The sequence below is a fragment of the Pseudophryne corroboree genome, unplaced genomic scaffold (genome assembly GCF_028390025.1).
Source record: "Pseudophryne corroboree isolate aPseCor3 unplaced genomic scaffold, aPseCor3.hap2 scaffold_1021, whole genome shotgun sequence".
Lineage (NCBI taxonomy): Eukaryota > Metazoa > Chordata > Amphibia > Anura > Myobatrachidae > Pseudophryne > Pseudophryne corroboree.
In genome coordinates, this window is record NW_026967648.1 from 181,806 (window position 1) to 204,893 (window position 23,088).

General features: G+C 48.8%; 14 non-coding genes and 3 pseudogenes across 14 annotated transcripts; 2 read left to right on the forward strand and 15 right to left on the reverse strand.

The window, feature by feature from the left end:
* Positions 1–2,242: 2,242 nt before the first annotated feature.
* Positions 2,243–2,355, reverse strand: LOC134987924 (U5 spliceosomal RNA). Its single transcript, XR_010193467.1, has one exon. It is a non-coding gene; the product is annotated as a U5 spliceosomal RNA (small nuclear RNA).
* Positions 2,356–4,780: 2,425 nt separating this feature from the next.
* Positions 4,781–4,896, reverse strand: LOC134987905 (U5 spliceosomal RNA). The gene has a single exon (XR_010193450.1). It is a non-coding gene; the product is annotated as a U5 spliceosomal RNA (small nuclear RNA).
* Positions 4,897–5,171: 275 nt separating this feature from the next.
* Positions 5,172–5,286, reverse strand: LOC134987909 (U5 spliceosomal RNA). The gene has a single exon (XR_010193453.1). It is a non-coding gene; the product is annotated as a U5 spliceosomal RNA (small nuclear RNA).
* Positions 5,287–5,572: 286 nt separating this feature from the next.
* On the reverse strand, positions 5,573–5,688 carry LOC134987918 (U5 spliceosomal RNA). The gene has a single exon (XR_010193462.1). It is a non-coding gene; the product is annotated as a U5 spliceosomal RNA (small nuclear RNA).
* Positions 5,689–5,958: 270 nt separating this feature from the next.
* Positions 5,959–6,074, reverse strand: LOC134987886 (U5 spliceosomal RNA). Its single transcript, XR_010193430.1, has one exon. It is a non-coding gene; the product is annotated as a U5 spliceosomal RNA (small nuclear RNA).
* A 144-nt stretch (positions 6,075–6,218) lies between these two features.
* LOC134987817 (U1 spliceosomal RNA) lies at positions 6,219–6,382 on the forward strand. Its single transcript, XR_010193385.1, has one exon. It is a non-coding gene; the product is annotated as a U1 spliceosomal RNA (small nuclear RNA).
* A 4,822-nt stretch (positions 6,383–11,204) lies between these two features.
* LOC134987925 (U5 spliceosomal RNA) lies at positions 11,205–11,317 on the reverse strand. Its single transcript, XR_010193468.1, has one exon. It is a non-coding gene; the product is annotated as a U5 spliceosomal RNA (small nuclear RNA).
* Positions 11,318–11,592: 275 nt separating this feature from the next.
* Positions 11,593–11,708, reverse strand: LOC134987889 (U5 spliceosomal RNA). Its single transcript, XR_010193433.1, has one exon. It is a non-coding gene; the product is annotated as a U5 spliceosomal RNA (small nuclear RNA).
* A 286-nt stretch (positions 11,709–11,994) lies between these two features.
* Positions 11,995–12,111, reverse strand: LOC134987916 (U5 spliceosomal RNA). The gene has a single exon (XR_010193460.1). It is a non-coding gene; the product is annotated as a U5 spliceosomal RNA (small nuclear RNA).
* Positions 12,112–13,157: 1,046 nt separating this feature from the next.
* On the forward strand, positions 13,158–13,270 carry LOC134987926 (U5 spliceosomal RNA). Its single transcript, XR_010193469.1, has one exon. It is a non-coding gene; the product is annotated as a U5 spliceosomal RNA (small nuclear RNA).
* A 5,290-nt stretch (positions 13,271–18,560) lies between these two features.
* LOC134987952 (U1 spliceosomal RNA) lies at positions 18,561–18,724 on the reverse strand. The gene has a single exon (XR_010193494.1). It is a non-coding gene; the product is annotated as a U1 spliceosomal RNA (small nuclear RNA).
* A 691-nt stretch (positions 18,725–19,415) lies between these two features.
* On the reverse strand, positions 19,416–19,557 carry LOC134987839 (U1 spliceosomal RNA; annotated as a pseudogene).
* Positions 19,558–19,709: 152 nt separating this feature from the next.
* On the reverse strand, positions 19,710–19,873 carry LOC134987930 (U1 spliceosomal RNA). The gene has a single exon (XR_010193473.1). It is a non-coding gene; the product is annotated as a U1 spliceosomal RNA (small nuclear RNA).
* Positions 19,874–20,565: 692 nt separating this feature from the next.
* On the reverse strand, positions 20,566–20,707 carry LOC134987841 (U1 spliceosomal RNA; annotated as a pseudogene).
* A 152-nt stretch (positions 20,708–20,859) lies between these two features.
* On the reverse strand, positions 20,860–21,023 carry LOC134987948 (U1 spliceosomal RNA). Its single transcript, XR_010193490.1, has one exon. It is a non-coding gene; the product is annotated as a U1 spliceosomal RNA (small nuclear RNA).
* A 691-nt stretch (positions 21,024–21,714) lies between these two features.
* Positions 21,715–21,856, reverse strand: LOC134987842 (U1 spliceosomal RNA; annotated as a pseudogene).
* A 152-nt stretch (positions 21,857–22,008) lies between these two features.
* LOC134987931 (U1 spliceosomal RNA) lies at positions 22,009–22,172 on the reverse strand. Its single transcript, XR_010193474.1, has one exon. It is a non-coding gene; the product is annotated as a U1 spliceosomal RNA (small nuclear RNA).
* Positions 22,173–23,088: the final 916 nt, after the last annotated feature.

Sequence of the window (23,088 nt, forward strand, 5' to 3'; positions counted from 1 at the left end):
ACCCTGTGAGAACAATCTTCATGATCAAGAAATCTCATATGCAAAATAAGTATGAGTTGGGATAGGGCTGGGGAGGGTGTCTGCTCTGGCAGCCCCTCCCCCGTCAAGTTAAGGAGATTCAACTGAGGAAGCACAAGGGAACTCTCGTCTGGGGACAACAACTGCAGGGAGACCACATCTTTTCAGATGAACATGGGAGGGCGGAAGGCTGCCTAATACTGAAGCACCATCAAATATCAAACCATATGCAACATCTAGTACAAGCATTCCTGGGGGAAGGTCTGCAGCAGACGGATTTGCATACAGTGATGTTATCCAAGCAGTGGGCCAAAGTTGGCTGGAACCCTCATCTGCATATGAAAAGAGAAAAGGGGCGTGCAGGGCATGGCGGCCTTTTGCAGTGCTTGGATGACCCCTAGTTCTCATTAAACACCCCCACCCTCCTTTGGTGTGGGGCTCATGTTGGCCATGCCCCATCCCCTGAAGCATTCAAGCTGATTTCTTGCAGCAGCTGGGCACTGTAACAGCTCCAGAGCTGTTCTGTAAGGCAAGTAAAAGGGTGTGGGCCCTACAGCACCACCTGTAGTTCGCATTGTGCGTTGGAAGGCACAAAGTAAGCAGACGGGAGGAGAAGTCAGGATAGTGCGCAAGGGCATCCTTTTCTCTTAGTCCGTAGAGGATGCTGGGGTCACATTAAGAACCATGGGGTATAGACGGGATCCGCAAGAGACATGGGCACTTTAAGACTATCAAAGGGTGTGAACTGGCTCCTCCCTCTATGCCCCTCCTCCAGACTCCTGTTATAGGAACTGTGCCCAGGGAGACGGACATTTCGAGGAAAGGATTTATTGTTAAACTAAGGTGAGCATCTTACCAGCTCACACCTTAAGCATGCCGCAGAACGTGGCATTCAACAGAACACAAGCCAACGGCATGAACAATTGCAGCAAAAAGCTGACCAGAACCATAACACAACATGTGTATAACCACAAGTAATAACTGCAGACACAGTATGGACTGGGACGGGTGCCCAGCATCCTCTACAGACTAAGAGAAAAGGATTTACCGGTAGGTATTAAAATCCTATTTTCTCATACGACCTAGAGGATGCTGGGGTCACATTAAGAACCATGGGGTTATACCAAAGCTCTTGAACGGGTGGAAGAGTGCGTACGACTCTGCAGCACCGAATGACCCACCTTGAGGTTATCATCGGCCAAGGTATCAAACTTGTAAAACTTAGCAAAAGTGTTTACTAAATAGCTGCTCGGCAAAGTTGCAATGCCGAGACTCCCCGACCAGCTGCCCAGGATGAACCCACCTTTCTAGTAGAATGGGTCTTCACCTAATTCAGTAACGGCAATCCTGCCGTGGAATGAGCATGCTGAATCTTACCACAGATCCAGCGCATAATGGTCTGCATGGAAGCAGGACACCCAATCCTGTTGGGAGCATACAGGACAAACAGAGCCTCTGTTTTCCTAATCTGAACCGTTCTGGTGACATAAATTTTCAAAGTTCTGACCACAGCCAGAGACTTTGACTCAACGAAGGTGTCAGTGGCCAAAGGCACCATGTGGAAAGATGAACCACCTTCGGCAGAAATTGTTGACGTGTCCTCAATTCTGCTCTATCTTCATGAAAGATCAAATAAAGGCTCTTGTGATACTGCATGGTTTGTACTGTTTTCCATGTGCTCCCAGATCTTTCAAGCAAGTAGCATGGTCAAGAAAGTTCTGTTTGAAAAGAAACAAACATTTACTGTCATTGTTATGCAAATAAACTTACATTAAAGCTAACAAGAAAGCACACTCGTTCTGTCTTTAAACTGATAAAAGAAACCCCAATAATATGGGCATACCTCCCAACTTTGTCGGCTCGCATAGAGGGACACACGCGTGGCGAAGTCGCGCGCGCTCCCAAAAAGGGCGTGGCCTAAGTAAAAGGGGGTGTGGCTTCGCGCGAGGAACCGCGATCGCGAGTCACGCCCCCGTTTTCGGCACTGAGGGGGCATGCCCAGCGCTCTGTGAGCCGCTGGCATGCCACCTCTCCCTCTGACTTCAGTGAATAGACGCTGTGCGCATGCGCACAGCGTCTATTCACCGCTGCTCTGCTAAGCAGGGCAGCGACAGACAGAGCCTCCCAACTGTCCTCCCCACCGCGGGACACTGCGGCCCGCAGGTGGGACAGCGGGACAGTCCCCAAAAAACGGGACTGTCCCGCGAAAATCGGGACAGTTGGGAGGTATGATATGGGGCATGCAAAAATTGAGATAAAACTCAGTTTTGCTCCTCTCCACGGAAATCTTTAATAAAAGGCGAAATATTTGTTAGTTCTGAAGAGAAACCAGAGCATGACCAAGATTCCACCTGTCGCCTGAGTGCCATGCCAGCAGTTCTCATTCAGCCAGGGCCGGCGCTACCACTAGGCAGCTTTAGGCAGCTGCCTATGGGCGGCGACCACTGGAGGGCGGCACTGCTTAGTGAACGAAAGTGAAAGAGAACACTTTTTTATCATGTGCCTCAGCAGAAACAGAGGAGCTGCTCGTGTGCGCCCACCACGTCTGTCTGACTCTGCCTTCAAAAGTGAGTTGACTGACTGTGTGCCTACTTCTGCAACCCTGCCGTGCCGCCGCCCCCCCACCTCTGCGATCATAACACATTCCACTATGTTATGTGGGCTATGTGCAGCCTGCTGCCGCCTGTGCTCCTGAGTCCGGGGTCCCGGGTCCCACAGTATCAGCCTATCACTGACTACCCGCCGCTCCCCCACGCGATGGTCTCCCGCGTCCCCCCCCATCACCCCTGCATTTGGGCACAGGGCACATGAAGGAGAGTCACCCGCTGGCCTGGTCCGCTCCGCATCACTGACTACCCGCCGCTCCCCCACGCGATGGTCTCCCGCGCCGCGTCCCCCCCCCCCATCACCCCTGCATTTGGGCACAGGGCACATGAAGGAGAGTCACCCGCTGGCCTGGTCCGCACTGCTGCCGCATCGGGCGCCGTCTCTCCCTACAATCCAGTGCAAATTGTTATCCGCGCTACCCCCCCAATCCCGCGACCGGCTCCCGCATCAGTACCTGCTGCTGCCTCTTTTTGTGACAAGCGCCCCCACAGCTATTAGGCTCCCGCTGCACCCCCCCCCCCTCCCCTCCTGCATCTTGTAGCTTTGTTCACTTCCCCCCCCCCTTCTGCATCTTGTAGCTTTGTTCACTTCTCCCCCCCCTTCTGCATCTTGTAGCTATGTTCACTTCTCCCCCCCCTTCTGCATCTTGTAGCTATGTTCACTTCTCCCCCCCCACCTCTGCCTCTTCTAATTACCAGCTCCCCCACAGCTATTAGGCTCCCGTTGCTCCCCCCCCCCTCCTGCATCTTGTAGCTAGGTTCACTTCTTTCCCCCCCCCCCCCCTCTGCCTCTTCTTATTACCAGCTCCCCCACAGCTATTAGGCTCCCGCTGCTCCCCCCCCCCCCTCCTGCATCTTGTAGCTAGGTTCACTTCTTCCCCCCCCTCTGCCTCTTCTTATTTAATTTATGTGAAAGGCAATAGGTTCTGCAGCAGCTGCGCCTCTCTAGTGCCTGAGAGGTGGCAGCTGTCTGTAGGTGGCCACAATAAACGGCCACAGTAATATACACGTGTGTGTGTGTATATATATATATATATACACATATATACACACATATACACACAACACAGTATATCCATCTATGTATAAACACAGTACATCTATCTTGATAGATCTTTTTAGATATATATATATGGACCGGATTAAAGACTTTTTTACTTTACAACAGTCTGCTGAGTGCCGCTGATTTCCTTTCCACTATATATATATATATATATATATATATATATAGTAACCTGTTTCCTCTGTCACTCCATAAGGGTACATGCTCACATGCATATGGTATCCAAATAGCTGGCGGCACTCAGAGGCTTGTACAAAGTGGAAAAAAAACCCTGTGCAGGGTGTGTTGTTTATTAAATGTGACATTTGGGGACCGTTCCCCTTCTTCAAGATAGGGGATACGGTCCCTGAAACGTCACATTTAATAAACACACCACCCTGCAGAGGTTTTTTTTTTTAACTTTGTACAAGCATCTAGGGCTTGGGGGGGACTGGGGAACTGGTGTAGCGGTGTTGGAGGATGTGTCAAAATTATTATGTATGTATATACTATATATATATGTATTTATGGGTGGCACTCCTGTATTTATGGGTGGCACTCCACATGTTTCAAAGAAGTACAGTATGCACATATGCGGAAATACAACTGTAGCTTATCAACTTTTCAGATGCTTTAATGTTGCATCTTTTGACAAAACATCCAATATTAAAGATTCAATATCAAAGCATCCGAAACGTTGTTAAGCTATTTCTGCGCAAGTGCTGCGCACAAGTACAGGAGTATATTGTATATATTTATAAAGCTTAAAAGGAGCTTAGAAGACGCTACCTACGCACTGTTTCACCTGAGAGGCCGGGCATTGGGGGGGGGGGGGGGCGATGAAGATTTGCCTAGGGTGCCGAGGAACCTTGCACCGGCCCTGCATTCAGCTGAAAGTGAGCACCCAATTTGAATGAAAGAAAGCAGATTTCTCACCAGGCTTCCCCTTGCTATAAACATGGTTTGTACTCTTTTCCATGTGCTCCCAGATCTTTCAAGCAATTAGTGTGGTCAAGAAAGTTCTGTTTGAAAAGAAACAAACATTTACTGTAATTTCTATGCAAATGAGCTTACATTAAAGCACACTCGTTCTATCTTTAAACAGATAAAATAAAACCCCAATAAGATGGGGCAAGGAAAAAATGAGATAAAACTCAGTTTTGCTCCTCTCCACGGAAATCTTTAGTAAAAGGCGAAAGATTTGTTCGTTCTGAAGAGAAACCAGAGCATGACCAAGATTCCACCTGTCGCCTGAGTGCCATGCCAGCAGTTCTCATTCAGCTCAAAGTGAGCACCCAATTTGAAAGAAAGAAAGCAGATTTCTCACCAGGCTTCCCCTAGCTATAAACATGGTTTGTACTCTTTTCCATGTGTTCCCAGATCTTTCAAGCAATTAGTATAGTCAAGAAAGTTCTGTTTGAAAAGAAACAAACATTTACTGTCATTTCTATGCAAATGAGCTTACATTAAAGCACACTCGTTCTATCTTTAAACCGATAAAATAAAACCCCAATAAGATGGGGCATGCAAAATTTGAGATAAAACTCAGTTTTGCTCCTCTCCACGGAAATCTTTAGTAAAAGGCAAAGATTTGTTCGTTCTGAAGAGAAACCAGAGCATGACCAAGATTCCACCTGTCGCCTGAGTGCCATGCCAGCAGTCCTCATTCAGCTCAAAGTGAGCACCCAATTTGAAAGAAAGAAAGCAGATTTCTCACCAGGCTTCCCCTTGCTATAAGCATGGTTTGTACTCTTTTCCATGTGCTCCCAGATCTTTCAAGCAATTAGTATGGTCAAGAAAGTTCTGCTTGAAAAGAAACAGACATTTACTGTCATTGTTATACAAATAAACTTACATTAAAGCTAACAAGAAAGCACACTCGTTCTGTCTTTAAACTGATAAAAGAAACCCCAATAATATGGGGCATGCAAAAATTGAGATAAAACTCAGTTTTGCTCCTCTCCACGGAAATCTTTAATAAAAGGCGAAAGATTTGCTCATTCTGAAGAAAAACCAGACCATGACCAAGATTCCACCTGTCGCCTGAGTGCCATGCCAGCAGTCCTCATTCAGATCAAAGTGAGCGCCCAATTTGAAAGAAAGCAGATTTCTCACCTGGCTTCTCCTTGCTATAAGCATGGTTTGTACTGTATTCCATGTGCTCCCAGATCTTTCAAGCAAGTAGCATGGTCAAGAAAGTTCTCTTTGAAAAGAAACAAACATTTACTGTAATTTCTATGCAAATGAGCTTTCATTAAAGCACACTCATTCTATCTTTAAACCGATAAAAGAAACCCCAAAAAGATGGGGCATGCAAAAATTGAGGTAAAACTCAGTTTTGCTCCTCTCCACGGAAATCTTTAGTAAAAGGCGAAAGATTTGTTCGTTCTGAAGAGAAACCAGAGCATGACCAAGATTTTCATCTGAAAATATGTGTTCTCCCTGCAGTTGTTGTCCCCAGATGAGAGTTCCCTTGTGCTGCCTCAGTTGAATCTCCTTTACTTGACAGAGATGTGCCTGAGCAGCGGCCCTCCCCAGCCCTATCCCAAATCATACTTATTTTGCATAGGAGATACCATGGTCATGAAGATTGTTCTCCCAGGGTGAGGTTCATTCATTGCATTCTGGGTATGCTGACCCCTGTGATTTCCCCAAATGTGGGAAACTCGACTGCATTATTTGTGGTAGTGGGGGACTGTGTTTGTGCTTTCCTCTGGTTAGCTCTGGTAAAAGTCAGATTTCTTTGTCTCAGATCTTCCTCTAGCCTTGTTCTTCTTTCGAGAGTTCCCTTGTGCTGCCTCAGTTGGATCTCCTTCACTTGACAGGGGGTGCCCGGAGCAGCAATCCTCCACAGCTCTAGCCGAACTCCTACTTACCTGCCAGGTGAGATACTATGATCTTCACTGTTAGGGCAATCAGGATGTGGAATTCCCTGCCAGGGAAGGTGGTAATGGCGGACTCTGTAATTGGATTTAAAAAAGGAATGGATACATTTCTGAATGAAAAAGCTATCCAAGGTTATAATACTTAAAATATCAACATGGTTAATCCGGGGGTAACATGAGTTATAGTAGCTAACTAGTCATAAAACATTATTCAGCAAGTATGTAGAATCATCACAACTTAAAACAGGTTGAACACGATGGGCAATTTGCCTCTATTCAACCTCAAAAACTATGTTACTATATGTTACTATATTACTATGTTACTGTAGTATACAGAAAACCAAAATGCAATAAACAGTGATAGTGAGCACTGATGAGGATACTAGAACTGACACTGAGCAGCAAGATGCAGCACTGGACTATTAGTAATGTACTGTAGTATGCTGAGCACCACAATGCAGCACAAGACAATGAGCAGTGATACTGAGCACTGATGAGGATACTACTGAGAACTGACACTGAGCAGGAGAGACACACTACTAGTATTACTGAGCAGCAATAAGTAACCACTGATACTGAGCACTGATATTGAGAATTCCACTGAGAGAACATAGCCACGTCCATTCCGCTCTATCTTCAATGCACGAGTAAAAATGGCGGCAACGCGCAGCTCTTTATATGGAATCCGAATCTCGCGAGAATCCGACAGCGGGATGATGACATTTTCCCTTGTTCAGGTTTTCCGAGTCAGGCGGGAACAACCGAGCCTGCCTCGGACCAGTGTAAACAACGTGGAGTTCGTGGGGAATTCGGTTCTCGGAGAACCGAACCCGCTCCTCTCTACCTTATACCTATCAATTTTTATATTTTCAATCTAAGCCCCTGCAGTTTTCTGTAAGCATCTGCTTCGCTATGATGATCAACAAGTCACAAGGGCAAACACTCAGGGCTTGAGGCGTAGATCTTAGGACCAGCTGCTACAAGCATGGCAGAGGTGTCACTATCACTGGTGACACCCAGAGAGGTGGCGAGGGAGATTGTAATGCAGTGCGCGCAGATAAGCAGCGCAATGGTAAAAAGGAGGCATGGTTTCATAGGTAGGGGCATGGCCTGGTGGCCTGAATCTACATTTTGTTGCTCCGGGTGTCCCGGGGGTTGGGGGCTGCACCCGGGGACTAGTGTGTGAGCGGTGCTGGCTCCTGCACAGTGAAAGGGCATGGCCACCCAGCATGACGCCTCCCTTCTTGACCATGCTGTAATTGCAGTCGCACTGCAGTTCAGCGTGATCATAAAAAATGGTGTAGCCTCCTGCTGGTGCAGACTGTATGTGCGCGCAGGAAGCCGCCACCATTTTTGTGATCACAGCGGCTGAATGTGATGTCATACAGCCGCTGTGACCACGCCCCCTGTGTCTCCTCCGTTGCAGACCCCATTTTGAAGCCTTGCCCCCGCACCGCTCCATCCCTGACTTGGAAATGGAGTGTTGCTGACCCACCTATCCCCCCCCCCCGCCTCGATTGACAGGCAGAGGCGATCGCATTCTCTGCGGGGTGCCGCAGAAAATGCAGGCACATGCGTATGCTCTTAGCAATTTTTGCAGTTGGATCGCTTATTGTGATTGCAATCCAACCTGAATCAGGCCCTAATACCTATCACAATGCGCTGCGGGCAGTACAAAATTGGGTTAATATAGGAGAAAAACCCCCAGACCTGTGCTCCTTAACTGTACCTGGTGGCTAGTGGAGCGGCTGCCCAGTAATCAGTGTCCACGCTTGTGCGCACACGGTCCACCCCCTACGGCCACGCTCCCCTTCATCAGCGGCCTCGTGATCCGGAAGGGTGGTGTGTGTGTGACTGACCTTAGGATGAAACCGGAGCCTCCGCTGCAGTGACCCAGCAACCAGGGCATGGGAGTATACAGCGCCGCTGGGAGTGATGAAGCTGCAGTAAAGATGTCTATTAGACCTAGCCTGCTGCAGCCCTTGTAGATTCTCATAAAACAAGTTCTTCTTTTCTTGTCAAAATTTATAGCTAAGAATAGGCTGCCTGAGGCAGGCCCCTGTTAAGTGGCCTGCTACTGAAGGCACCAACTACAAACTGAGCTCCCTGTTCATGGAAGCGGGGTTATAGAGGAGAATGCACTGAGCATCTTGGGAACAGTCAAAAGCTTTGAGCCGGTTGGTGCCTCAGATCAAGATCCTACTCTACACCCCAATGTGAATCCTTGTGGAGTCCAGTGTACCCCACAGAAGAAATTAATGTGTCACACCCATTGGCAGCAACCTTAGAATAGCTGCTGACGGGCACAATTGAGAATGGAAGGGGGGGGGGGGACATTTGAATCCAGCACATAAATGCAATTCAAATATGTAATTTGTACCTTCCTATTTTAAAATATAATGGATGAACCTCACCCTGTGAGAACAATCTTCATGATCAAGAGATCTCATATGCAAAATAAGTATGAGTTGGGATAGGGCTGGGGAGGGTGGCTGCTCGGGCAGCCCCTCCCCCGTCAAGTTAAGGAGATTCAACTGAGGAAGCACAAGGGAACTCTCGTCTGGGGACAACAACTGCAGGGAGACCACATCTTTTCAGATGAACATGGGAGGGCGGAAGGCTGCCTAATACTGAAGCACCATCAAATATCAAACCATATGCAACATCTAGTACAAGCATTCCTGGGGGAAGGTCTGCAGCAGACGGATTTGCATACAGTGATGTTATCCAAGCAGTGGGCCAAAGTTGGCTGGAACCCTCATCTGCATATGAAAAGAGAAAAGGGGCGTGCAGGGCATGGCGGCCTTTTGCAGTGCTTGGATGACCCCTAGTTCTCATTAAACACCCCCACCCTCCTTTGGTGTGGGGCTCATGTTGGCCATGCCCCATCCCCTGAAGCATTCAAGCTGATTTCTGGCAGCAGCTGGGCACTGTAACAGCTCCAGAGCTGTTCTGTAAGGCAAGTAAAAGGGTGTGGGCCCTGCAGCACCACCTGTAGTTTGCATTGTGCGTTGGAAGGCACAAAGTAAGCAGACGGGAGGAGAAGTCAGGATAGTGCGCAAGGGCATCCTTTTCTCTTAGTCCGTAGAGGATGCTGGGGTCACATTAAGAACCATGGGGTATAGACGGGATCCGCAAGAGACATGGGCACTTTAAGACTATCAAAGGGTGTGAACTGGCTCCTCCCTCTATGCCCCTCCTCCAGACTCCAGTTATAGGAACTGTGCCCAGGGAGACGGACATTTCGAGGAAAGGATTTATTGTTAAACTAAGGTGAGCATCTTACCAGCTCACACCTTAAGCATGCCGCAGAACATGGCATTCAACAGAACACAAGCCAACGGCATGAACAATTGCAGCAAAAAGCTGACCAGAACCATAACACAACATGTGTATAACCACAAGTAATAAATGCAGACACAGTATGGACTGGGACGGGTGCCCAGCATCCTCTACAGACTAAGAGAAAAGGATTTACCGGTAGGTATTAAAATCCTATTTTCTCATACGACCTAGAGGATGCTGGGGTCACATTAAGAACCATGGGGTTATACCAAAGCTCTTGAACGGGTGGAAGAGTGCGTACGACTCTGCAGCACCGAATGACCCAACTTGAGGTTATCATCGGCCAAGGTATCAAACTTGTAAAACTTAGCAAAAGTGTTTACTAAATAGCTGCTCGGCAAAGTTGCAATGCCGAGACTCCCCGACCAGCTGCCCAGGATGAACCCACCTTTCTAGTAGAATGGGTCTTCACCTAAATCAGTAACGGCAATCCTGCCGTGGAATGAGCATGCTGAATCTTACCACAGATCCAGCGCATAATGGTCTGCATGGAAGCAGGACACCCAATCCTGTTGGGAGCATACAGGACAAACAGAGCCTCTGTTTTCCTAATCTGAACCGTTCTGGTGACATAAATTTTCAAAGTTCTGACCACAGCCAGAGACTTTGACTCAACGAAGGTGTCAGTGGCCAAAGGCACCATGTGGAAAGATGAACCACCTTCGGCAGAAATTGTTGACGTGTCCTCAATTCTGCTCTATCTTCATGAAAGATCAAATAAAGGCTCTTGTGATACTGCATGGTTTGTACTGTTTTCCATGTGCTCCAAGATCTTTCAAGCAAGTAGCATGGTCAAGAAAGTTCTGTTTGAAAAGAAACAAACATTTACTGTCATTGTTATGCAAATAAACTTACATTAAAGCTAACAAGAAAGCACACTCGTTCTGTCTTTAAACTGATAAAAGAAACCCCAATAATATGTGCATACCTCCCAACTTTGTCGGCTCGCAAAGAGGGACACACGCGCGGCGAAGTCGCGCGCGCTCCCAAAAGGGCGTGGCCTAAGTAAAAGGGGGCGTGGCTTCGCGGGAGGACCCGCGATCGCGAGTCACGCCCCCGTTTTCGGCACTGAGGGGGCATGCCCAGCGCTTTGTGAGCCGCTGGCATGCCACCTCTCCCTCTGACTTCAGTGAATAGACGCTGTGCGCATGCGCACAGCGTCTATTCACCGCTGCTCTGCTAAGCAGGGCAGCGACAGACAGAGCCTCCCAATTGTCCTCCCCACCGCGGGACACTGCGGCCCGCAGGTGGGACAGCGGGACAGTCCCCAAAAAACGGGACTGTCCCGCGAAAATCGGGACAGTTGGGAGGTATGATATGGGGCATGCAAAAATTGAGATAAAACTCAGTTTTGCTCCTCTCCACGGAAATCTTTAATAAAAGGCGAAATATTTGTTAGTTCTGAAGAGAAACCAGAGCATGACCAAGATTCCACCTGTCGCCTGAGTGCCATGCCAGCAGTTCTCATTCAGCTGAAAGTGAGCACCCAATTTGAATGAAAGAAAGCAGATTTCTCACCAGGCTTCCCCTTGCTATAAACATGGTTTGTACTCTTTTCCATGTGCTCCCAGATCTTTCAAGCAATTAGTGTGGTCAAGAAAGTTCTGTTTGAAAAGAAACAAACATTTACTGTAATTTCTATGCAAATGAGCTTACATTAAAGCACACTCGTTCTATCTTTAAACAGATAAAATAAAACCCCAATAAGATGGGGCATGCAAAAATTGAGATAAAACTCAGTTTTGCTCCTCTCCACGGAAATCTTTAGTAAAAGGCGAAAGATTTGTTCGTTCTGAAGAGAAACCAGAGCATGACCAAGATTCCACCTGTCGCCTGAGTGCCATGCCAGCAGTCCTCATTCAGCTCAAAGTGAGCACCCAATTTGAAAGAAAGAAAGCAGATTTGTCACCAGGCTTCCCCTTGCTATAAACATGGTTTGTACTCTTTTCCATGTGCTCCCAGATCTTTCAAGCAATTAGTATGGTCAAGAAAGTTCTGCTTGAAAAGAAACAGACATTTATTGTCATTGTTATGCAAATAAACTTACATTAAAGCTAACAAGAAAGCACACTCGTTCTGTCTTTAAACTGATAAAAGAAACCCCAATAATATGGGGCATGCAAAAATTGAGATAAAACTCAGTTTTGCTCCTCTCCACGGATAATCTTTAATAAAAGGCGAAAGATTTGTTCGTTCTGAAGAGAAACCAGAGCATGACCAAGATTCCACCTGTCGCCTGAGTGCTGTGCCAGCAGTCCTCATTCAGATCAAAGTGAGCGCCCAATTTGAATGAAAGCAGATTTCTCACCTGGCTTCTCCTTGCTATAAGCATGGTTTGTACTGTATTCCATGTGCTCCCAGATCTTTCAAGCAAGTAGCATGGTCAAGAAAGTTCTGTTTGAAAAGAAACAAACATTTACTGTCATTGTTATGCAAATAAACTTACATTAAAGCTAACAGGAGGGGAGGGGGGGGGGGGGTGTGCAGCGGGAGCCTAATAGCTGTGGGGGCGCTTGTCACAAAAAGAGGCAGCAGCAGGTACTGATGCGGGAGCCGGTCGCGGGATTGGGGGGGTAGCGCGGATAACAATTTGCACTGGATTGTAGGGAGAGGCGGCGCCCGATGCGGCAGCAGTGCGGACCAGGCCAGCGGGTGACTCTCCTTCATGTGCCCTGTGCCCAAATGCAGGGGTGATGGGGGGGGGGACGCGGCGCGGGAGACCATCGCGTGGGGGAGCGGCGGGTAGTCAGTGATGCGGAGCGGACCAGGCCAGCGGGTGACTCTCCTTCATGTGCCCTGTGCCCAAATGCAGGGGTGATGGGGGGGGACGCGGGAGACCATCCCGTGGGGGAGCGGCGGGTAGTCAGTGATAGGCTGATACTGTGGGACCCGGGACCCCGGACTCAGGAGCACAGGCGGCAGCAGGCTGCACATAGCCCACATAACATAGTGGAATGTGTTATGATCGCAGAGGTGGGGGGGCGGCGGCACGGCAGGGTTGCAGAAGTAGGCACACAGTCAGTCAACTCACTTTTGAAGGCAGAGTCAGACAGACGTGTTGGGCGCACACGAGCAGCTCCTCTGTTTCTGCTGAGGCACATGATAAAAAAGTGTTCTCTTTCACTTTCGTTCACTAAGCAGTGCCGCCCTCCAGTGGTCGCCGCCCATAGGCAGCTGCCTAAAGCTGCCTAGTGGTAGCGCCGGCCCTGGCTGAATGAGAACTGCTGGCATGGCACTCAGGCGACAGGTGGAATCTTGGTCATGCTCTGGTTTCTCTTCAGAACTAACAAATATTTCGCCTTTTATTAAAGATTTCCGTGGAGAGGAGCAAAACTGAGTTTTATCTCAATTTTTGCATGCCCCATATCATACCTCCCAACTGTCCCGATTTTCGCGGGACAGTCCCGTTTTTTGGGGACTGTCCCGCTGTCCCACCTGCGGGCCGCAGTGTCCCGCGGTGGGGAGGACAGTTGGGAGGCTCTGTCTGTCGCTGCCCTGCTTAGCAGAGCAGCGGTGAATAGACGCTGTGCGCATGCGCACAGCGTCTATTCACTGAAGTCAGAGGGAGAGGTGGCATGCCAGCGGCTCACAGAGCGCTGGGCATGCCCCCTCAGTGCCGAAAACGGGGGCGTGACTCGCGATCGCGGGTCCTCCCGCGAAGCCACACCCCCTTTTACTTAGGCCACGCCCTTTTTGGGAGCGCGCGCGACTTCGCCGCGCGTGTGTCCCTCTATGCGAGCCGACAAAGTTGGGAGGTATGCCCATATTATTGGGGTTTCTTTTATCAGTTTAAAGACAGAACGAGTGTGCTTTCTTGTTAGCTTTAATGTAAGTTTATTTGCATAACAATGACAGTAAATGTTTGTTTCTTTTCAAACAGAACTTTCTTGACCATGCTACTTGCTTGAAAGATCTGGGAGCACATGGAAAACAGTACAAACCATGCAGTATCACAAGAGCCTTTATTTGATCTTTCATGAAGATAGAGCAGAATTAAGGACACGTCAACAATTTCTGCCGAAGGTGGTTCATCTTTCCACATGGTGCCTTTGGCCACTGACACCTTCGTTAAGTCAAAGTCTCTGGCTGTGGTCAGAACTTTGAAAATTTATGTCACCAGAACGGTTCAGATTAGGAAAACAGAGGCTCTGTTTGTCCTGTATGCTCCCAACAGGATTGGGTGTCCTGCTTCCATGTAGACCATTATGCGCTGGATCTGTGGTAAGATTCAGCATGCTCAATCCACGGCAGGATTGCCGTTACTGAATTAGGTGAAGACCCATTCTACTAGAAAGGTGGGTTCATCCTGGGCAGCTGGTCGGGGAGTCTCGGCATTGCAACTTTGCCGAGCAGCTATTTAGTAAACACTTTTGCTAAGTTTTACAAGTTTGATACCTTGGCTGATGATAACCTCAAGTTGGGTCATTCGGTGCTGCAGAGTCGTACGCACTCTCCCACCCGTTCAAGAGCTTTGGTATAACCCCATGGTTCTTAATGTGACCCCAGCATCCTCTAGGTCGTATGAGAAAATAGGATTTTAATACCTACCGGTAAATCCTTTTCTCTTAGTCCGTAGAGGATGCTGGGCACCCGTCCCAGTCCATACTGTGTCTGCAGTTATTACTTGTGGTTATACACATGTTGTGTTATGGTTCTGGTCAGCTTTTTGCTGCAATTGTTCATGCCGTTGGCTTGTGTTCTGTTGAATGCCACGTTCTGCGGCATGCTTAAGGTGTGAGCTGGTAAGATGCTCACCTTAGTTTAACAATAAATCCTTTCCTCGAAATGTCCGTCTCCCTGGGCACAGTTCCTATAACTGGAGTCTGGAGGAGGGGCATAGAGGGAGGAGCCAGTTCACACCCTTTGAAAGTATTAAAGTGCCCATGTCTCTTGCGGATCCCGTCTATACCCCATGGTTCTTAATGTGACCCCAGCATCCTCTACGGACTAAGAGAAAAGGATGCCCTTGCGCACTATCCTGTCCTGACTTCTCCTCCCGTCTGCTTACTTTGTGCCTTCCAACGCACAATGCGAACTACAGGTGGTGCTGCAGGGCCCACACCCTTTTACTTGCCTTACAGAACAGCTCTGGAGCTGTTACAGTGCCCAGCTGCTGCAAGAAATCAGCTTGAATGCTTCAGGGGATGGGGCATGGCCAACATGAGCCCCACACCAAAGGAGGGTGGGGGTGTTTAATGCGAACTAGGGGTCATCCAAGCACCGCAAAAGGCCGCCATGCCCTGCATGCCCCTTTTCTCTTTTCATATGCAGATGAGGGTTCCAGCCAACTTTGGCCCACTGCTTGGATGACATCACCGTATGCAAATCCGTCTTCTGGTCGACTCTCGTATAATTCAGATCTCTTTGTCTCAGGTCTCTCTCCAGCCTAGTTTGCTGTCTGTTTCCACTTCTCTTTTCTTGAGCCGCTCCCTTCTATGCCCTTGCGCACTATCCTGACTTCTCCCGTCTGCTTACTTTGTGCCTTCCAACGCACAATGCGAACTACAGGTAGTGCTGCAGGGCCCACACCCTTTTATTTGCCTTACAGAGCAGCTCTGGAGCTGTTACAGTGCCCAGCTGCTGCAAGAAATCAGCTTGAATGCTTCAGGGGCTGGGGCATAGCCAACATGAGCCCCACACCGAAGGAGGGTGGAGGTGTTTAATGCGAACTAGGGGTCATCCAAGCGCCGCAAAAGGCCGCCATGCCCTGCATAACCCTTTTCTCTTTTCATATGCAGATGAGGGTTCCAGCCAAGTTTGGCCCACTGCTTGGATGACATCACCGTATGCAAATTCGTCTCCTGCAGACCTTCCCCCAGGAATGCTTGTACTAGTTATTGCATATGGTTTGATATTTGATGGTGCTTCAGTATTAGGCAGCCTTCCGCCCTCCCATGTTCATCTGAAAAGATGTGGTCTCCCTGCAGTTGTTGTCCCCAGACGAGAGTTCCCTTGTGCCTCCTCAGTTGAATCTCCTTAACTTGACGGGGGAGGGGCTTGCCCGAGCAGCCACCCTCCCCAGCCCTATCCCAACTCATACTTATTTTGCATATGAGATCTCTATATCATGAAGATTGTTCTCACAGGGTGAGGTTCATCCATTATATTTTAAAATAGGAAGGTTCAAATTACATATTTGAATTGCATCTATGTGCTGGATTCAAATGTCCCCCCCCCCTTCCTTTCTCAATTGTGCCCGTCAGCAGCTACTCTAAGGTTGCTGCCAATGGGTGTGACACATTAATTTCTTCTGTGGGGTACACTGGACTCCACAAGGATTCACATTGGGGTGTAGAGTAGGATCTTGATCTGAGGCACCAACCGGCTCAAAGCTTTTGACTGTTCCCAAGATGCTCAGCGCATTCTCCTCTATAACCCCGCTTCCATGAACAGGGAGCTCAGTTTGTAGTTGGTGCCTTCAGTAGCAGGCCACTTAACAGGGGCCTGCCTCAGGCAGCCTATTCTTAGCTATTAATTTTGACAAGAAAATAAGAACTTTTTTTATGAGAATCTACAAGGGCTGCAGCAGGCTAGGTCTAATAGACATCTTTACTGCAGCTTCATCACTCCCAGCGGCGCTGTATACTCCCGTGCCCTGGTTGCTGGATCACTGCAGCGGAGGCTCCGGTTTCTTCCTAAGGTCAGTCACACACACACCGCCCTTCCGGATCACGAGGCCGCTGATGAGGGGGAGCGTGGCCGTAGGGGGTGGACCGTGTGCGCACTGGCGTGGACACTGATTACTGGGCAGCCGCTCCACAAGCCATCAGGTACAGTTAAGGAGCACAGGTCTGGGGGTTTTTCTCCCATATTAAACCAATTTTGTACTGCCCGCAGCGCATTGTGATAGGTAATAGGGCCTGATTCAGGTTGGGTTGCAATCACAATAAGCGATCCAACTGCAAAAATTGCTAAGAGCATACGCATGTGCCTGCATTTTCTGCGGCACCCCGCAGAGAATGCGATCGCCTCTGCCTGTCAATCGGGGCAGGGGGGGAGAGGGGGGTCAGCAACACTCCATTTCCAAGTCAGGGATGGAGCGGTGCGGGGGCAAGGCTTCAAAATGGGGTCTGCAACGGAGGAGACACAGGGGGCGTGGTCACAGCGGCTGTATGACATCACATTCAGCCGCTGTGATCACAAAAATGGTGGCGGCTTCCTGCGCGCACATACAGTCTGCACCAGCAGAAGGCTACACCATTTTTTATGATCACGCTGAACTGCAGTGCGACTGCAATTACAGCATGGTCAAGAAGGGAGGCGTCATGCTGGGTGGCCATGTCCTGTCACTGTGCAGGAGCCAGCACCGCTCACACACTAGTCCCCGGGTGCAGCCCCCAACCCCCGGGACACCCGGAGCAACAAAATGTAGATTCAGGCCACCAGGCCACGCCCCTACCTATGAAACCATGCCTCCTTTTTACCATTGCGCTGCTTATCTGCGTGCACTGCATTACAATCTCCTTCGCCACCTCTCTAGGTGTCACCAGTGATAGTGACACCTCTGCCATGCTTGTAGCAGCTGGTCCTAAGATCTACGCCTCAAGCCCTGAGTGTTTACCCTTGTGACTTGTTGATCATCATAGCGAAGCAGATGCTTACAGAAAACTGCAGGGGCTTAGATTGAAAATAAAAAAATTGATGGGTATAAGGTAGAGAGGAGCGGGTTCGGTTCTCCGAGAACCGAATTCCCCACGAACTCCACGTGGTTTACACTGGTCCGAGGCAGGCTCGGTTGTTCCCGCCTGACTCGGAAAACCTGAACAAGGGAAAATGTCATCATCCCGCTGTCGGATTCTCGCGAGATTCGGATTTCATATAAAGAGCTGCGTGTTGCCGCCATTTTTACTCGTGCATTGAAGAGAGAGTGGAGAGGACGTGGCTATGTTCTCTCAGTGGAAATCTCAATATCAGTGCTCAGTATCAGTGGTTACTTATTGCTGCTCAGTAATACTAGTAGTGTGTCTCTCCTGCTCAGTGTCAGTTCTCAGTAGTATCCTCATCAGTGCTCAGTATCACTGCTCATTGTCTTGTGCTGCATTGTGGTGCTCAGCATACTACAGTACATTACTAATAGTCCAGTGCTGCATCTTGCTGCTCAGTGTCAGTTCTAGTATCCTCATCAGTGCTCACTATCACTGCTCATTACATTGTGGTGTTCTGTATACTACAGTAACATAGTAATATAGTAACATATAGTAATATAGTTTTTGAGGTTGAAAAGAGGCAAATTGCCCATCGTGTTCAACCTGTTTTAAGTTGTGATGATTCTACATACTTGCTGAATAATGTTTTATGACTAGTTAACTACTACAACTCATGTTACCCCCGGATTAACCATGTTGATATTTTAAGTATTATAACCTTGGATAGCTTTTTCATTCAGAAATGTATCCATTCCTTTTTTAAATCCAATTACAGAGTCCACCATTACCACCTTCCCTGGCAGGGAATTCCACATCCTGATTGCCCTAACAGTGAAGATCATAGTATCTCACCTGGCAGGTAAGTAGGAGTTGGGCTAGAGCTGTGGAGGATTGCTGCTTGGGCACCCCCTGTCAAGTGAAGGAGATCCAACTGAGGCAGCACAAGGGAACTCTCGAAAGAAGAACAAGGCTAGAGGAAGATCTGAGACAAAGAAATCTGACTTTTACCAGAGCTGACCAGAGGAAAGCACAAACACAGTCCCCCACTACCACAAATAATGCAGTCGAGTTTCCCACATTTGGGGAAATCACAGGGGTCAGCATACCCAGAATGCAATGAATGAACCTCACCATGGGAGAACAATCTTCATGACCATGGTATCTCCTATGCAAAATAAGTATGATTTGGGATAGGGCTGGCGAGGGCCGCTGCTCAGGCACATCTCTGTCATGTAAAGGAGATTCAACTGAGGCAGCACAAGGGAACTCTCATCTGGGGACAACAACTGCAGGGAGAACACATATTTTCAGATGAACATGGGAGGGCAGAAGGCTGCCTAAAACTGAAGCACCCCCAAACAACAAACCAAATGCAACTACTAGTGCAAGCATTCCTGGGGGAAGGCCTGCAGCAGATGGATTTGCATATGGTGATGTCATCCAAGCAGTGGGTCAAAGTTGGCTTCAACCCTCGTCTGCATATGAAAAGAAAAAAGGGGTGTGCAGGGCATGGCGGTCTTTTGCGGCGCTTGGATGACCCCTAGTTCGCATTAAACACCTCCACCCTCCTTCGGTGTGGAGCTCATGTTGGCTATGCCCCAGCCCCTGAAGCATTCAAGCTGATTTCTTGCAGCAGCTGGGCACTGTAACAGCTCCAGAGCTGCTCTGTAAAGCAAGTAAAAGGGTGTGGGCCCTGCAGCACTACCTGTAGTTTGCATTGTGCGTTGGAAGGCACAAAGTAAGCAGACGGGAGAAGTCAGGATAGTGCACAAGGGTATAGAAGGAGGGGCTCAAGAAAAAAGAAGTGGAAACAGACAGCAAACTAGGCTGGAGAGAGACCTGAGACAAAGAGATCTGAATTATATGAGAGCCGACCAGGGGAAACACAAATTATGCAGTCAAGTTTCCCACATTTGGGGAAATCGCAGGGGCAGCACACCCAGAGTGCAATGGGTGAGCCTTGCCCTGGGAGAAGCATCTTCATGATCATAGTATCTCACCTGGCAGGTAAGTAGGAGTTGGGCTAGAGCTGGGGAGGGTCGCTGCTCGGGCACCCCCCTGTCAAGTGAAGGAGATCCAACTGAGGCAGCACAAGGGAACTCTCGAAAGAAGAACAAGGCTAGAGGAAGATCTGAGACAAAGAAATCTGACTTTTACCCGAGCTGACCAGAGGAAAGCACAAACACAGTCCCCCACTACCACAAATAATGCAGTTGAGTTTCCCACATTTGGGGAAATCACAGGGGTCAGCATACCCAGAATGCAATGAATGAACCTAACCCTGGGAGAACAATCTTCATGACCATGGTATCTCCTATGCAAAATAAGTATGATTTGGGATAGGTCTGGGGAGGGCCGCTGCTCAGGCACATCTCTGTCAAGTAAAGGAGATTCAACTGAGGCAGCACAAGGGAACTCTCATCTGGGGACAACAACTGCAGGGAGAACACATATTTTCAGATGAACATGGGAGGGCAGAAGGCTGCCTAATACTGAAGCACCCCCAAACAACAAACCAAATGCAACAACTAGTGCAAGCATTCCTGGGGGAAGGCCTGCAGCAGATGGATTTGAATATGGTGATGTCATCCAAGCAGTGGGTCAAAGTTGGCTTCAACCCTCGTCTGCATATGAAAAGAATAAAGGGGTGTGCAGGGCATGGCGGCCTTTTGCGGCGCTTGGATGACCCCTAGTTCGCATTAAACACCTCCACCCTCCTTCGGTGTGGGGCTCATGTTGGCTATGCCCCAGCCCCTGAAGCATTCAAGCTGATTTCTTGCAGCAGCTGGGCACTGTAACAGCTCCAGAGCTGCTCTGTAAAGCAAGTAAAAGGGTGTGGGCCCTGCAGCACTACCTGTAGTTTGCATTGTGCGTTGGAAGGCACAAAGTAAGCAGACGGGAGAAGTCAGGATAGTGCACAAGGGTATAGAAGGGAGGGGCTCAAGAAAAAAGAAGTGGAAACAGACAGCAAACTAGGCTGGAGAGAGACCTGAGACAAAGAGATCTGAATTATATGAGAGCCGACCAGGGGAAACACAAATTATGCAGTCAAGTTTCCCACATTTGGGGAAATCGCAGGGGCAGCACACCCAGAGTGCAATGGGTGAGCCTTGCCCTGGGAGAAGCATCTTCATGATCATAGTATCTCACCTGGCAGGTAAGTAGGAGTTGGGCTAGAGCTGGGGAGGGTCGCTGCTCGGGCACCCCCCTGTCAAGTGAAGGAGATCCAACTGAGGCAGCACAAGGGAACTCTCGAAAGAAGAACAAGGCTAGAGGAAGATCTGAGACAAAGAAATCTGACTTTTACCAGAGCTGACCAGAGGAAAGCACAAACACAGTCCCCCACTACCACAAATAATGCAGTTTAGTTTCCCACATTTGGGGAAATCACAGGGGTCAGCATACCCAGAATGCAATGGATGAACCTAACCCTGGGAGAACAATCTTCATGACCATGGTATCTCCTATGCAAAATAAGTATGATTTGGGATAGGGCTGGGGAGGGCCGCTGCTCAGGCACATCTCTGTCAAGTAAAAGAGATTCAACTGAGGCAGCACAAGGGAACTCTCATCTGGGGACAACAACTGCAGGGAGAACACATATTTTCAGATGAACATGGGAGGGCAGAAGGCTGCCTAAAACTGACGCACCCCCAAACAACAAACCAAATGCAACTACTAGTGCAAGCATTCCTGGGGGAAGGCCTGCAGCAGATGGATTTGCATATGGTGATGTCATCCAAGCAGTGGGTCAAAGTTGGCTTCAACCCTCGTCTGCATATGAAAAGAAAAAAGGGGTGTGCAGGGCATGGCGGCCTTTTGCGGCGCTTGGATGACCCCTAGTTCGCATTAAACACCTCCACCCTCCTTCGGTGTGGGGCTCATGTTGTCTATGCCCCAGCCCCTGGAGCATTCAAGCTGATTTCTTGCAGCAGCTGGGCACTGTAACAGCTCCAGAGCTGCTCTGTAAAGCAAGTAAAAGGGTGTGGGCCCTGCAGCACTACCTGTAGTTTGCATTGTGCGTTGGAAGGCACAAAGTAAGCAGACGGGAGAAGTCAGGATAGTGCACAAGGGTATAGAAGGGAGGGGCTCAAGAAAAAGTAGTGGAAACAGACAGCAAACTAGGCTGGAGAGCGACCTGAGACAAAGAGATCTGAATTATATGAGAGCCGACCAGGGGAAACACAAATTATGCAGTCAAGTTTCCCACATTTGGGGAAATCGCAGGGGCAGCACACCCAGAGTGCAATGGGTGAGCCTTGCCCTGGGAGAAGCATCTTCATGATCATAGTATCTCACCTGGCAGGTAAGTAGGAGTTGGGCTAGAGCTGGGGAGGGTCGCTGCTCGGGCACCCCCCTGTCAAGTGAAGGAGATCCAACTGAGGCAGCACAAGGGAACTCTCGAAAGAAGAACAAGGCTAGAGGAAGATCTGAGACAAAGAAATCTGACTTTTACCAGAGCTGACCAGAGGAAAGCACAAACACAGTCCCCCACTACCACAAATAATGCAGTTGAGTTTCCCACATTTGGGGAAATCACAGGGGTCAGCATACCCAGAATGCAATGAATGAACCTAACCCTGGGAGAACAATCTTCATGACCATGGTATCTCCTATGCAAAATAAGTATGATTTGGGATAGGGCTGGGGAGGGCCGCTGCTCAGGCACATCTCTGTCAAGTAAAGGAGATTCAACTGAGGCAGCACAAGGGAACTCTCATCTGGGGACAACAACTGCAGGGAGAACACATATTTTCAGATGAACATGAGAGGGCAGAAGGCTGCCTAATACTGAAGCACCCCCAAACAACAAACCAAATGCAACAACTAGTGCAAGCATTCCTGGGGGAAGGCCTGCCGCAGATGGATTTGCATATGGTGATGTCATCCAAGCAGTGGGTCAAAGTTGGTTCAAACACCTTTGCAAAGTTCTATAAGTTTGATACCCTGGCTGAGGAGGACCTCCTGTTTGCTCAATCGGTGCTGCAGAGTTATCCGCACTCTCCTGCCCGTTTGGGAGCTTTGGTATAATCCCCATGGTCCTTACGGAGTCCCCAGCATCCTCTAGGACGTAAGAGAAAATAAGATTTTAAACCTACCGGTAAATCTTTTTCTCGTAGTCCGTAGAGGATGCTGGGTGCCCGTCCCAAGTGCGGTCTACTTCTGCAAGACTTGTATATAGTTATTGCTTACATAAGGGTTATATGTTAGTTTTCATCGGTCTTGGACTGATGCTATGTTGTTTTCATACTGTTAACTGGGTAGTATATCACAAGTTATACGGTGTGATTGGTGTGGCTGGTATGAATCTTGACCTTGGATTAACAAAAATCCTTTCCTCGTACTGTCCGTCTCCTCTGGGCACAGTTTCTCTAACTGAGGTATGGAGGAGGGGCATAGAGGGAGGAGCCAGTGCACACCCAGATCTAAAGTCTTTCTTAAAGTGCCCATGTCTGCTGCGGAGCCCGTCTATCCCCCATGGTCCTTACGGAGTCCCCATCATCCTCTACGGACTACGAGAAAAAAAAATTACCGGTAGGTTTAAA